Here is a 12,516-nt window from a genome sequence, read left to right as displayed (position 1 = left end):
TATAAAAATACAAATTAAATAGGCTGTATTAGGTTTCACGTTCCGTTTGTTGTTTTGTATTTGTATAAGTTATGTTCATGTATCGCGATTCATTTATTAAAGACATGAGTAACCACCACGCTGCATTTCGGTCCGACTCTCTTTCAACAAACGAAGAACGCCGTTACAACACCGAGAAAAGTACCAGAGAAAAGTAGCTAGACATCAGTCAGAGCGTCTGTCTGCGGACAGAATCCCAGTTCGTGAAAAGTGCAACTGAAGCATACAATTTGTCTGATGCCGAAGCATTTTAGATCTGCCATTACAAAACGTAGCAATATATTTCTTACGCGTTTTATCTATTTTTTTTCAGCGTGAGAAACGCTGAATTCTGCGTTAATAACGGACCCTTGGCAACCATACGGCGATGCAGATGGACTGCTCCCTTGGAGTTGTGAAGAGACAGATGGATCCTCGCCAGCATTTTAAAGAAACTTCCTCACAATCTCTTACCCCGACATGACTTAGGTTTTTACCCTAGGGTGTTTCCCAAACACACACACACACACACACACACACACACACACACACACACACACACACACACACACACACACACACACACACACACACACACACACACACACACACACACACACACACACACACACACACACACACACACACACACACACACACAGCAGCTGCTCTTATGGAACGATTCACATACTTGGTCATAGACTTTGTTCATCTAATGCACATATGGTAAAATGCAGGTATATATACGCTATATATGCGCTCAGAAATGCATTTCATCTCATCTCATTCTTTCCCGAATGTTTTTTTGGTCTGTGTGTGTGTGTGGTGTGTGTGTGTGTATTTGAATCCTGCCATAAGAGCAGCTGTGTGTATATTTGTTTGTGTGTGTGGTTATAATTCTCTCTAGGCTGGAATACGTTCTGGTAACTTCCATTTTCATCTCCTCTATCCCTGCCTGTATTTTCTAACTCGGTTGACATTTGTTTCTCTCTTAATGCTACAATATAATGCTTTTCATGCTCTTCATATTATTCTGTACCTTTCTCTCCAGGATATTCACTTCGTGTGCTGTGTTTTATTCAGAATTGTATTGGGTGACTTAGGTTGGAGAAAATGTCCTTGGGTTTGAGAAAGGCATATAACACATGATTTCTAACCGTATTATTATCATCCAAAGTCAAAACCCGCAAGATGACAAACTTGCCACTTTACCCACCTACATGAAAAGTGCCGCCACGGCCCCATCAAGAAAAGCCATTTACAAAGGCCGAAGAGTGGGTTCAGTGTGCTCTCTGTGGAGATCACAGTACAATAGGACATGCACTCCGTACACTGACTGAGGTAAACCACTCTTCGGTTTAGATAAAAGCTTCGCTGAAAAGAGCTCTGAATGATTCACTGCAGTTGGAAAAATGCATACAACATAATCATAGCCTTCATATACACCTCTGTTATCCTTATCCTCTATTTCTCCGAGAGCCACGTTGTCAACCAAACACATTGTAGTCAGTTTAAAACACAAACCCTTCACAAACCCACAACCGCTATGGATCACGAAGAAGTGACCAATGGACTCTCTGAGCTCGACTGTAATCAACCAATCACGAAGTATTAGTCTCTAATCAAAATTCACAATCGTGTTCATACATACACACCTGGACATGAATATGCATGCAGGCAGTCTTTTATATGGAACATGTGATAGAATCAGTTTAGACAGGGTCTCCACCCTTCCTGTTGAATAGTGACGGGGCCTCAAAACAACCAGGCTATTTAGTGCTCCTATTGGGAGGGGAGGGGCGTCTGCCTGCCTACCTGGCCTCACACACTGACTCTCTGTTCAGCTCACGAGCACCACGACCCGCCAACTGCCATGGCACATAGACAGGCCACTGTGTGTATGTGGATGTCTAACACTGGGCCCAGTGTGTGTGAGGGTCATTACGGAGGTGTGAGAGTGTATGTGTGTCCGTGTGTGATGATCACGGCTCTGAGGTAGTGAGGTAGGGGTCTGGCACTCTGTGTTAATTGGGATAATTATCCTGTAACGAGGAATCAAAACCCCTGGGCCAGGATCAAAATACAGGATCAGATAAAGCTCCACACACAGGTTCAATCTGCTGTTTAACGGGAGCTTACCCTCTGACATTGTCTCCCTCCTCTGACTTAGAGGGTACCACGAGGCTCCTTTCTACTGGCCTGTTCACTTCCTGGTAGAGCTTGGTGGGTAGGAGGCAGTACAGAAGGGGGTAGGGAGAGTGACTGGGGACAGAGAGGTTAATGTGTTAGTAGCAGTAACACTCTATACCCTCTGCCCAGAGTGCACATACGAGGGAGGGCATAGCGAAACCTTAGCCCTCCGACAGCGCCAACCCTTCAGCACCCAACTGCGGAGCTAGGCAGTCTTCTGCGGAGTCGGTCCCAGCCATGAGCTCTGCCGGCCGGGCATGCCATTCAGCCAGGCGGAGGGTGGCTTTCTCCAGGAAAGGGCAGCCTGCTTGCCCTGAGGCAGGCTTCATGCAGCTGTCCCCCCCCACCAGCCTCCCTGGAGCCCCCCTACACACACCCGTCCTCTGCCACTAGTCGTACAGTACAGTGTGATCAGGGTGGCAGCGAGGGCTGGAGTGACCTCTCCATCTGTCTGAGTTAGGCGAGCGGAGAGCGGCCGGAGGGGGGATGTTCACGCCTGTTTATAGATATTTGCCCTTTTGAGTTCACCTGTCACCCAGCCTGGCTCAGCTGGGCTCCAAGCCTCCACTCCACTGACTCTGCTCATCTGCAACAATGGCTCAGGAATGATGAGGGGTTTCACATCCCCCCCTCCTCTAAATGCTATGGTTTTGCTTTGAGCCTCCTGCTTCGTGTAACAAGGCATCTGATTTGAATTGTGTTTGATCACCAGGTAAATTATACTATGACGGTGTCACTGAGTCCAAGACAGACAGAAAGACAGACAGACAGGACACTGACATACCTCCTGCTGTTATCCAGCATCCCCTGGCTAATAGGGATTTAACTGTGTTTGTGCTGGCAGGAGAAGAAGCAGCTAGCAGGGAGGGTACAAAACTTTTCACAGAATCACACTGAAGGTCGCTGTGATCCAACGTAGCCTGAAATGAAGGACATCAGACCCACAGGAAGTTCTTAAAATCACAAACACCTGCACGCGCGTGTGTGTATATGCTCTCTCTCTCTCTCTCTCACACACACACACACACACACACACACACACACACACACACACACACACACACACACACACACACACACACACACACACACACACGCACACGCACACGCACACGCACACGCACACGCACACGCACACGCACACACACACACACACACACACACACACACACACACACACACACAGAAAAAAGCAAGCTAACTGATGTGCCCACTCCCCCATCACTTTGGCTCAGCAGGAGATGACATGGAGAACATCATAGAGGAACACACAACAGGAGGTCCCAGCACAATGGGGGAAAAGAGAAGGACATCTGTCTGGAGAACAGGTCTACTCAAGATGGCAGACAGAGATGTCAGAATGGGGTGGCACAACACCATGGGAGGGAGAGACACAGAGAGGGGATATGTCGAGACAGTGATAGAGCACTGTTTACATTGATGAAAGAAAGTATGGATGATGAGTCCTAGCATGACTGGTATAAGGGTTGCCTACTCTGTAGGTCAAGTTGTTATGTTTATTACCATTTAATTGAGTAATATGGATTGAATACACCCTACAATTCACACTTAACTGTAAAAATGGGAAAGTAGTATTGTAAAACAACAAAAGAAAGGTACATGTAGATAGATGTTGTTGACAAAGAGAGAAAGAACAACAAGTAGAAGAGTTTTATGAGAATTGGGATTGTGGTTCGGGCTCCTGTCAAAAAGCCATCGTTTGCCTTCCGAGTGGCGCAGTGGTCTAAGGCACTGCATCGCAGCGCTAGCTGTGCCACCAGAGACTCTGAGTTTGCGCCCAGGCTCTGTTGCAGCTGGCCGCGACCGGGAGGTCAGTGGGGCGACGCACAATTGGCCTAGCGTCATCCTGGTTAGGGAGGGTTTCATCGCGCACTAGTGGCTCCTGTGGCGGGCCGGGCGCAGTGCAGGCTAACCAAGGTCGCCAGGTGCACGGTGTGTCCTCTGACACATTGGTGCGGTTGGCTTCCGGGTTGAATGCGCGCTGTGTTAAGAAGCAGTGCGGCTTGGTTGGGTTGTGTATCGGAGGACGCATGACTTTCAACCTTCATCTCTCCCAAGCCTGTACGGGAGTTGTAGCGATGAGACGAGACTACTAACTACTAACAATTGTATACCACAAAATTGGGGAGAAAAGTGGGTAAAAAAATAAATATAAAAAAAGCCATCTGAACTTTAAATATCCTCAAATCTAAAACAATGTAGTACAGAGAAAACACTAAACTGTTGAAAAAAATCTATGCAGAAAAGAGCGAGAGTACTTCCTGACTTCAAGACACCTGCACCTCCCACACAGCAGCAGCTCACTGTGTGTGTGTGTGTGTGTGTGTGTGTGTGTGTGTGTGTGTGTGTGTGTGTGTGTGTGTGTGTGTGTGTGTGTGTGTGTGTGTGTGTGTGTGTGTGTGTGTGTGTGTGTGTGTGTGTGTGTGTGTGTGTGTGTGTGTGTGTGTGTGTGTGTGTGTGTGTGTGTGTGTGTGTGTGTGATTTAATCTTTAACAAATTCACTGTTATTTACAGTGAAAACTGTAAACTGAATATAAAAAGAAAAGGTGCAGTATCCCCCCAGAATGCATACATATTCAAACATATAAATACATATTCATACATATGGATGCATATTCATACCTATAAATACCCACATGCATACATACTCTACAGTGGACTTGTCAGTGGGACCAGCCCAGCTGTCAGCTCAGCTACCAGCTCAGCTATCAGCTCAGTTACCAGCCCAGCTATCAGCTCAGCTACCAGCTCAGCTACCAGCTCAGCTACCAGCCCAGCTACCAGCTCAGCTACCAGCTCAGCTATCAGCTCAGTTACCAGCCCAGCTATCAGCTCAGCTACCAGCTCAGCTACCAGCTCAGCTACCAGCCCAGCTACCAGCCCAGCTACCAGCTCAGCTATCAGCTCAGTTACCAGCCCAGCTATCAGCTCAGCTATCAGCTCAGCTACCAGCTCAGCTACCAGCTCAGCTACCAGCTCAGCTATCAGCTCAGCTACCAGCTCAGCTACCAGCTCAGCTACCAGCCCAGCTACCAGCTCAGCTACCAGCTCAGCTATCAGCTCAGCTACCAGCCCAGCTACCAGCTCAGCTATCAGCTCAGCTACCAGCCCAGCTACCAGCTCAGCTACCAGCCCAGCTATCAGCTCAGCTACCAGCCCAGCTACCAGCTCAGCTATCAGCTCAGCTACCAGCCCAGCTACCAGCTCAGCTATCAGCTCAGCTACCAGCCCAGCTATCAGCTCAGCTATCAGCTCAGCTACCAGCTCAGCTATCAGCTCAGCTACCAGCCCAGCTACCAGCTCAGCTACCAGCCCAGCTACCAGCCCACCTACCAGCCCAGCTACCAGCTCAGCTACCAGCCCAGCTACCAGCCCAGCTACCAGCTCAGCTACCAGCCCAGCTACCAGCCCAGCTACCAGCCCAGCTACCAGCTCAGCTACCAGCTCAGCTACCAGCCCAGCTACCAGCCCAGCTACCAGCTCAGCTACCAGCCCAGCTACCAGCTCAGCTACCAGCCCAGCTACCAGCCCAGCTACCAGCTCAGCTACCAGCCCAGCTACCAGCCCAGCTACCAGCCCAGCTACCAGCTCAGCTACCAGCAGAGAGACCAGACCACTGCTGCTGTAGCATCCACTTTATAGGCATAATGAGAGTGTCACTGTTCCACACTGTAAACCACGCGCTGTGTCACAAACAATTTAGTCTTACCTTCATCAAGATGTGTATGGGGACTTGTTCTTTGTCTGCAGATGCAGCCCTCGCTCTCTCTCTTTCTCTTGCTCTCTCTCTTTCTTTTGCTCTCCCTCTCTCTTGCTCTCCCTCTCCCTCTCTCTTGCTCTCCATATCTCTTGCTCTCCCTCTCTGCCTCTCTCTTGCTCTCCCTCTCTGCCTCTCTCTTGCTCACCCTCTCTGCCTCTCTCTTGCTCACCCTCTCTGCCTCTCTCTTGCTCACCCTCTCCATTTTTCTCTCTCTGTCCATAAACTGTCATTTCCACCAGTCCAAATATACTTCTCCCTTTTCTTTAAATGTTTAAATTGCACACATTTTTCTTGCCTGGACAGTTGTGTGCATCGTTGTCTTTGCTCAGTAAGTGAATGGTTTCTATTGACTGTATACAGAAGAGCAATAGTGAGTAAACTGTCTCAAAAATATTTTTTACCCAAGCACAATGGCCCCACAATGGACTTGAGAGAGAGGGGGAGAGGGGGAGAGAGAGAGAGAAAGAGAGAGAGAGAGAGAGAGAGAGAGAGAGAGAGAGAGAGAGAGAGAGAGAGAGAGAGAGAGAGAGAGAGAGAGAGAGAGAGAGAGAGAGAGAGAGAGAGAGAGAGAGAGAGAGAGAGAGAGAGGGTGGATTGGTCCTCTGATAACATAGGACTGGTTGCTCTACTTCAGTGTAGCAGAGATCTAACCCCCACCGTGGCCATTCAAGCTAGAGATGGGACAGTGGTGTTGTACCTGTTGCCTGCTATAGTACAGTACAGAGACACTCTGGACACCTAAGTGACTGTTTACGGCAGAGTCATCTCTGAGCACAAACAACATGGACATATGTCTCTTGGCACAGCATTACTTAAATGATCCCTGTCAACATACAGTGCAAACAAAGCAGGCACCACAGCATGTGCAACACACAGCTACACACACATGTACACACACACAGGCACACACACACAGGCACACACACAGGCACACACACAGGCACACACACAGGCACACACACTTCATAGTACGTCACCAACTCTCACCAAAGACAGAAAAAGACAACTCCTCCTTCATAACGAAAATAAACATCTTTGGAACAACTGCGACAAAACACAAGTGACACTAACAGAGTGTGTACGTAGTCTGTCACAGTAACAATAACACAAGTGACACTAACAGAGTGTGTACGTAGTCTGTCACAGTAACAATAACACAAGTGACACTAACAGAGTGTGTAACGTAGTCTGTCAAAGCAACAATAACACAAGTGTCACTAACAGAGTGTGTAACGTAGTCTGTCACAGCAACAATAACACAAGTGACACTAACAGAGTGTGTAACGTAGTCTGTCACAGCAACAATAACACAAGTGACACTAACAGAGTGTGTACGTAGTCTGTCACAGCAACAATAACACAAGTGACACTAACAGAGTGTGTACGTAGTCTGTCACAGCAACAATAACACAAGTGACGCTAACAGAGTGTGTACGTAGTCTGTCACAGCAACAATAACACAAGTGACACTAACAGAGTGTGTACGTAGTCTGTCAAAGCAACAATAACACAAGTGACACTAACAGAGTGTGTAACGTAGTCTGTCACAGCAACAATAACACAAGTGACACTAACAGAGTGTGTACGTAGTCTGTCAAAGCAACAATAACACAAGTGACACTAACAGAGTGTGTAACGTAGTCTGTCACAGCAAGAATAACACAAGTGACACTAACAGAGTGTGTACGTAGTCTGTCAAAGCAACAATAACACAAGTGACACTAACAGAGTGTGTAACGTAGTCTGTCACAGCAACAATAACACAAGTGACACTAACAGAGTGTGTACGTAGTCTGTCACAGCAACAATAACACAAGTGACACTAACAGAGTGTGTACGTAGTCTGTCACAGCAACAATAACACAAGTGACACTAACAGAGTGTGTACGTAGTCTGTCACAGCAACAATAACACAAGTGACACTAACAGAGTGTGTACGTAGTCTGTCACAGCAACAATAACACAAGTGACACTAACAGAGTGTGTACGTAGTCTGTCACAGCAACAATAACACAAGTGACACTAACAGAGTGTGTACGTAGTCTGTCACAGCAACAATAATACAAGTGACACTAACAGAGTGTGTACGTAGTCTGTCACAGCAACAATAACACAAGTGACACTAACAGAGTGTGTACGTAGTCTGTCACAGCAACAATAACACAAGTGACACTAACAGAGTGTGTACGTAGTCTGTCAAAGCAACAATAACACAAGTGACACTAACAGAGTGTGTACGTAGTCTGTCACAGCAACAATAACACAAGTGACACTAACAGAGTGTGTACGTAGTCTGTCACAGCAACAATAACACAAGTGACACTAACAGAGTGTGTACGTAGTCTGTCACAGCAACAATAACACGGGCCCCCATATTATTCATCCATAGGCATTCAGCAGGAGTAGAGGGCCTTAAGGTGGTGTCCATAAATGCTCTCCTAACCGCAGCAGCCATATTTCACCTTCCCTGACTGAACATGTTGATATTTGCCTTGATTTATCTGCGTTCCCCTCAACACAGCTTGTTATAGTGAGTAGAGTGCCAACAGCACAATAAACACGAATTAGAGACTACATCAAGCCAACAACTGACACTCTCCCAGAAGCCCCCCTGGGACTACTGAACTTGTTTCTCATGTCAGTCAGGCCTCACAGGGGGACATGGATGTTTGACTGCTGTTTGGACTATGTTATAATAGCCTAGATCAATGTTTGACTGCTGTTTGGACTATGTTATAATAGCCTAGATCAATGTTTGACTGCTGTTTGGACTATGTTATAATAGCCTAGATCAATGTTTGACTGCTGTTTGGACTATGTTATAATAGCCTAGATCAATGTTTGACTGCTGTTTGGACTCTGTTATAATAGCCTAGATCAATGTTTGACTGCTGTTTGGACTATGTTATAATAGCCTAGATCAATGTTTGACTGCTGTTTGGACTATGTTATAATAGCCTAGATCAATGTTTGACTGCTGTTTGGACTATGTTATAATAGCCTAGATCAATGTTTGACTGCTGTTTGGACTATGTTATAATAGCCTAGATCAATGTTTGACTGCTGTTTGGACTATGTTATAATAGCCTAGATCAATGTTTGACTGCTGTTTGGACTATGTTATAATAGCCTAGATCAATGTTTGACTGCTGTTTGGACTATGTTATAATAGCCTAGATCAATGTTTGACTGCTGTTTGGACTATGTTATAATAGCCTAGATCAATGTTTGACTGCTGTTTGGACTATGTTATAATAGCCTAGATCAATGTTTGACTGCTGTTTGGACTATGTTATAATAGCCTAGATCAATGTTTGACTGCTGTTTGGACTATGTTATAATAGCCTAGATCAATGTTTGACTGCTGTTTGGACTATGTTATAATAGCCTAGATCAAAGATTGACTGCTGTTTGGACTATGTTATAATAGCCTAGATCAATGTTTGACTGCTGTTTGGACTATGTTATAATAGCCTAGATCAATGTTTGACTGCTGTTTGGACTATGTGATAATAGCCTAGATCAATGTTTGACTGCTGTTTGGACTATGTTATAATAGCCTAGATCAATGTTTGACTGCTGTTTGGACTATGTTATAATAGCCTAGATCAAAGATTGACTGCTGTTTGGACTATGTGATAATAGCCTAGATCAATGTTTGACTGCTGTTTGGACTATGTTATAATAGCCTAGATCAATGTTTGACTGCTGTTTGGACTATGTTATAATAGCCTAGATCAATGTTTGACTGCTGTTTGGACTATGTTATAATAGCCTAGATCAATGTTTGACTGCTGTTTGGACTATGTTATAATAGCCTAGATCAAAGATTGACTGCTGTTTGGACTATGTGATAATAGCCTAGATCAAAGATTGACTGCTGTTTGGACTATGTGATAATAGCCTAGATCAAAGATTGACTGCTGTTTGGACTATGTGATAATAGCCTAGATCAATGTTTGAAATGAAAGGTGTTTCTGTGAATGATCATCATTATTATCATCATCATGTGACCTAGATGCTCCAGCCTCTGTTGAAGACCATTGTCCAGCCCAATGCCTACTTTTTAGCATCTTTAGGGTGATCTTTATAATGAACATCCCTAAATAAATTAAATATATTATTAATATTATTATTATTATTATCATTTGACTGAATTAAACAATGCAAGTGTCCAATTCCAATGTCATAAGTAGAGGTCAACTGAGATTTAAACTGGCATTTAAACTGAAACCGTTGCCCACTGACATAAATGTAAAGTATAGCAGACTAACATCTGTCATGGGTCCCAGTGGGTGATAGCTGTGGAGTACGCAATGCCCAGGCCTGTGTGTGGAGAATACCGCTTGAAGTTTCAGATCTTTGTCTGATAAAGTTTGCCCTTCTTCAGAATGATCAGCGACTGCTTTCTTACAGCACGTGATTAATTCATTCAATTCTAGGACCTACATTTATCGAAAGCCCTTATCCAGGTGTAACGATATAAATAAACTGATGTTTTGCCAGATTATACGTTATTGGACCACATCATTCACTTGAGAAATGGCTTTGTAATTCGGGTGGGTTAAATAGTCTACTACAGTTCCATGGTTACAGTTTTCTATTGAGGGAATGCCTGCCCGTATCTGGCCATTGAGAATCACAAGCACCGGCTCACCACATGCCATGCGGAAACACCCAGCCCGGCTGCGTGACAGGATGGACGATGAACGGTCGAGCAATATCATATTTTATTCAGTGAGGGAGGGAGGAAGTATGAACAAATAAGCCCATTCAGATCGCCTAATGTGCAATTCAAACGATCAACGTGCGCTCAATTAATAGCCTCAAAGCACAAAAGTGTATCAATTACCTAAAACATTTGCTTCGAAAGTTACAGGCAATACATTACCTCGAAGCTGTAATCATATAAAACTACTAAAGGTGTTTTGATTAACAATCAAATCTAAATGAATATTACATGCATATTTAAAAAAGTCTGGTCTGCCCGTAACAACAAATTGCCAAGTCAGACATAAACAAATCTCACAATCGGTCGTTTGTCCATTCACTGTAAATCAAAATTGCTAGGTCTATACATGCATCTGCCTCGTTTAAAGTGTATAATTTGGCCATCTCAGAATAACTTTATAGCTAATCATTCCATTAACAATGGAAAATAGGCTACTGTACACGCGCTACCGGTAGAGTGATAATTGTGTGTGATGAACTGTCACATGGGGGCCACAAACTTTGAATAGTAAACAGCAATACGTCAATATGTAAAAACAAACGCTACACTGTATATATTGTATTTCTGCCTACCTGTCCCGTTCCGTTTCAGATTGTCCCCGTGGTCGTCCGTACCCAACATCGTTCGAAACGTTGTGTGACAAGACTGACTGTTAAAGCCGAAAGCCCAGCTCGCGCTCTGGAGTCACGGGTGTCATAGCGCGCAGCCACTCTACACACGAATGCGCACTCAAAGGGTCTTCAACGCTATCACGGCCGCGCCTATACAATTTGATTTATGTTATTTATCACATTGTCATCGAATATATTATATTGAAAGACAGGAAAGAAGGTCGAAATTATATTCATATACACTACATGACCAAACGTATGTGGACACCTGTTCGTCGAACACCTCATTTAAAAAATCATGGGCATTAAAATGGAGTTGGTCCACCCTTTGCTGCTATAACAGCCTCCACTCCTCTATGAAGGCTTTCCACTAGATGTTGGAACATTGCTGCTGGGACTTGCTTCCATTCAGCCACAAGAGCATTTGTGAGGTTGGGCACTGATGTTGGGCGATTAGGCCTGGCTTGCAGTCGGTGTTCCAATTCATCCCGAAGGTGTTTGATGGGATTGAGGTCAGGCCAGTCAAGTTCTTCCACACCAATCTTGACAAACCATTTATGCAGGGGCGCATGTCCCCCCCCCCCACACACACACACATTCTGAAATTGCGTTTTTGTCCCCCCCAGTTTTATCATTGGAATGTGATCAATTAGGCAATGGTGTGCTTTAGTACCATGCAGATGCCTCTGAGGGGTTGGGTAGGCTATTTGGAGTGTTTATCCAACTGGATGAAAAAATATATATATTTATTATATCCCTCCACTTCTAAAACCAAAGTTGCGACCCTGCATTTCTGTATGGACCTTGCTTTGTGCATGGGGGCATTGTCATGCTGGAACAGGAAAGGGCTTTACCCAAACTGTTGCCACAAGTTTGGAAGCACAGAATCGGCTAGAATGCCATTGTACTCTGTCATTTTAAGATTTCCCTTCACTGGAAGTAAGGGGCCAAGCCCGAACCATGAAAAACAGCCCCAGACCATTATTCCTCCTCCACCAAACTTTACAGTTGGCACTACGCTTTTGAGCAGGTAGCGTTCTCTTGGCATCTCGCCAAATCCAGATTCATCTATCGGACTGCCAGATGGTGAAGCGTGATTAATCACTCCAGAGAACGTGTTTCAACGGTTCCTGAGTCCAATGTCAGCGAGCTTTACACCACTCCAGCCGACGCTTGTCTTTGCG

At 45.1% G+C, this 12,516-nt stretch overlaps 1 pseudogene; it reads right to left on the bottom strand.

Moving 5' to 3' along the window:
• The window catches only part of LOC123999718, a 285,463-nt pseudogene extending 274,122 nt beyond the window's left edge, over nucleotides 1-11,341 (bottom strand).
• Between the last annotated feature and the right edge of the window lie 1,175 nt (nucleotides 11,342-12,516).

Source organism: Oncorhynchus gorbuscha, linkage group LG16 (genome assembly GCF_021184085.1).
Source record: "Oncorhynchus gorbuscha isolate QuinsamMale2020 ecotype Even-year linkage group LG16, OgorEven_v1.0, whole genome shotgun sequence".
Taxonomy (NCBI): Eukaryota; Metazoa; Chordata; class Actinopteri; order Salmoniformes; family Salmonidae; genus Oncorhynchus; species Oncorhynchus gorbuscha.
Note: the sequence above shows the minus strand (reverse complement) of the source record. Positions and strands in the feature narration are given on the sequence as shown.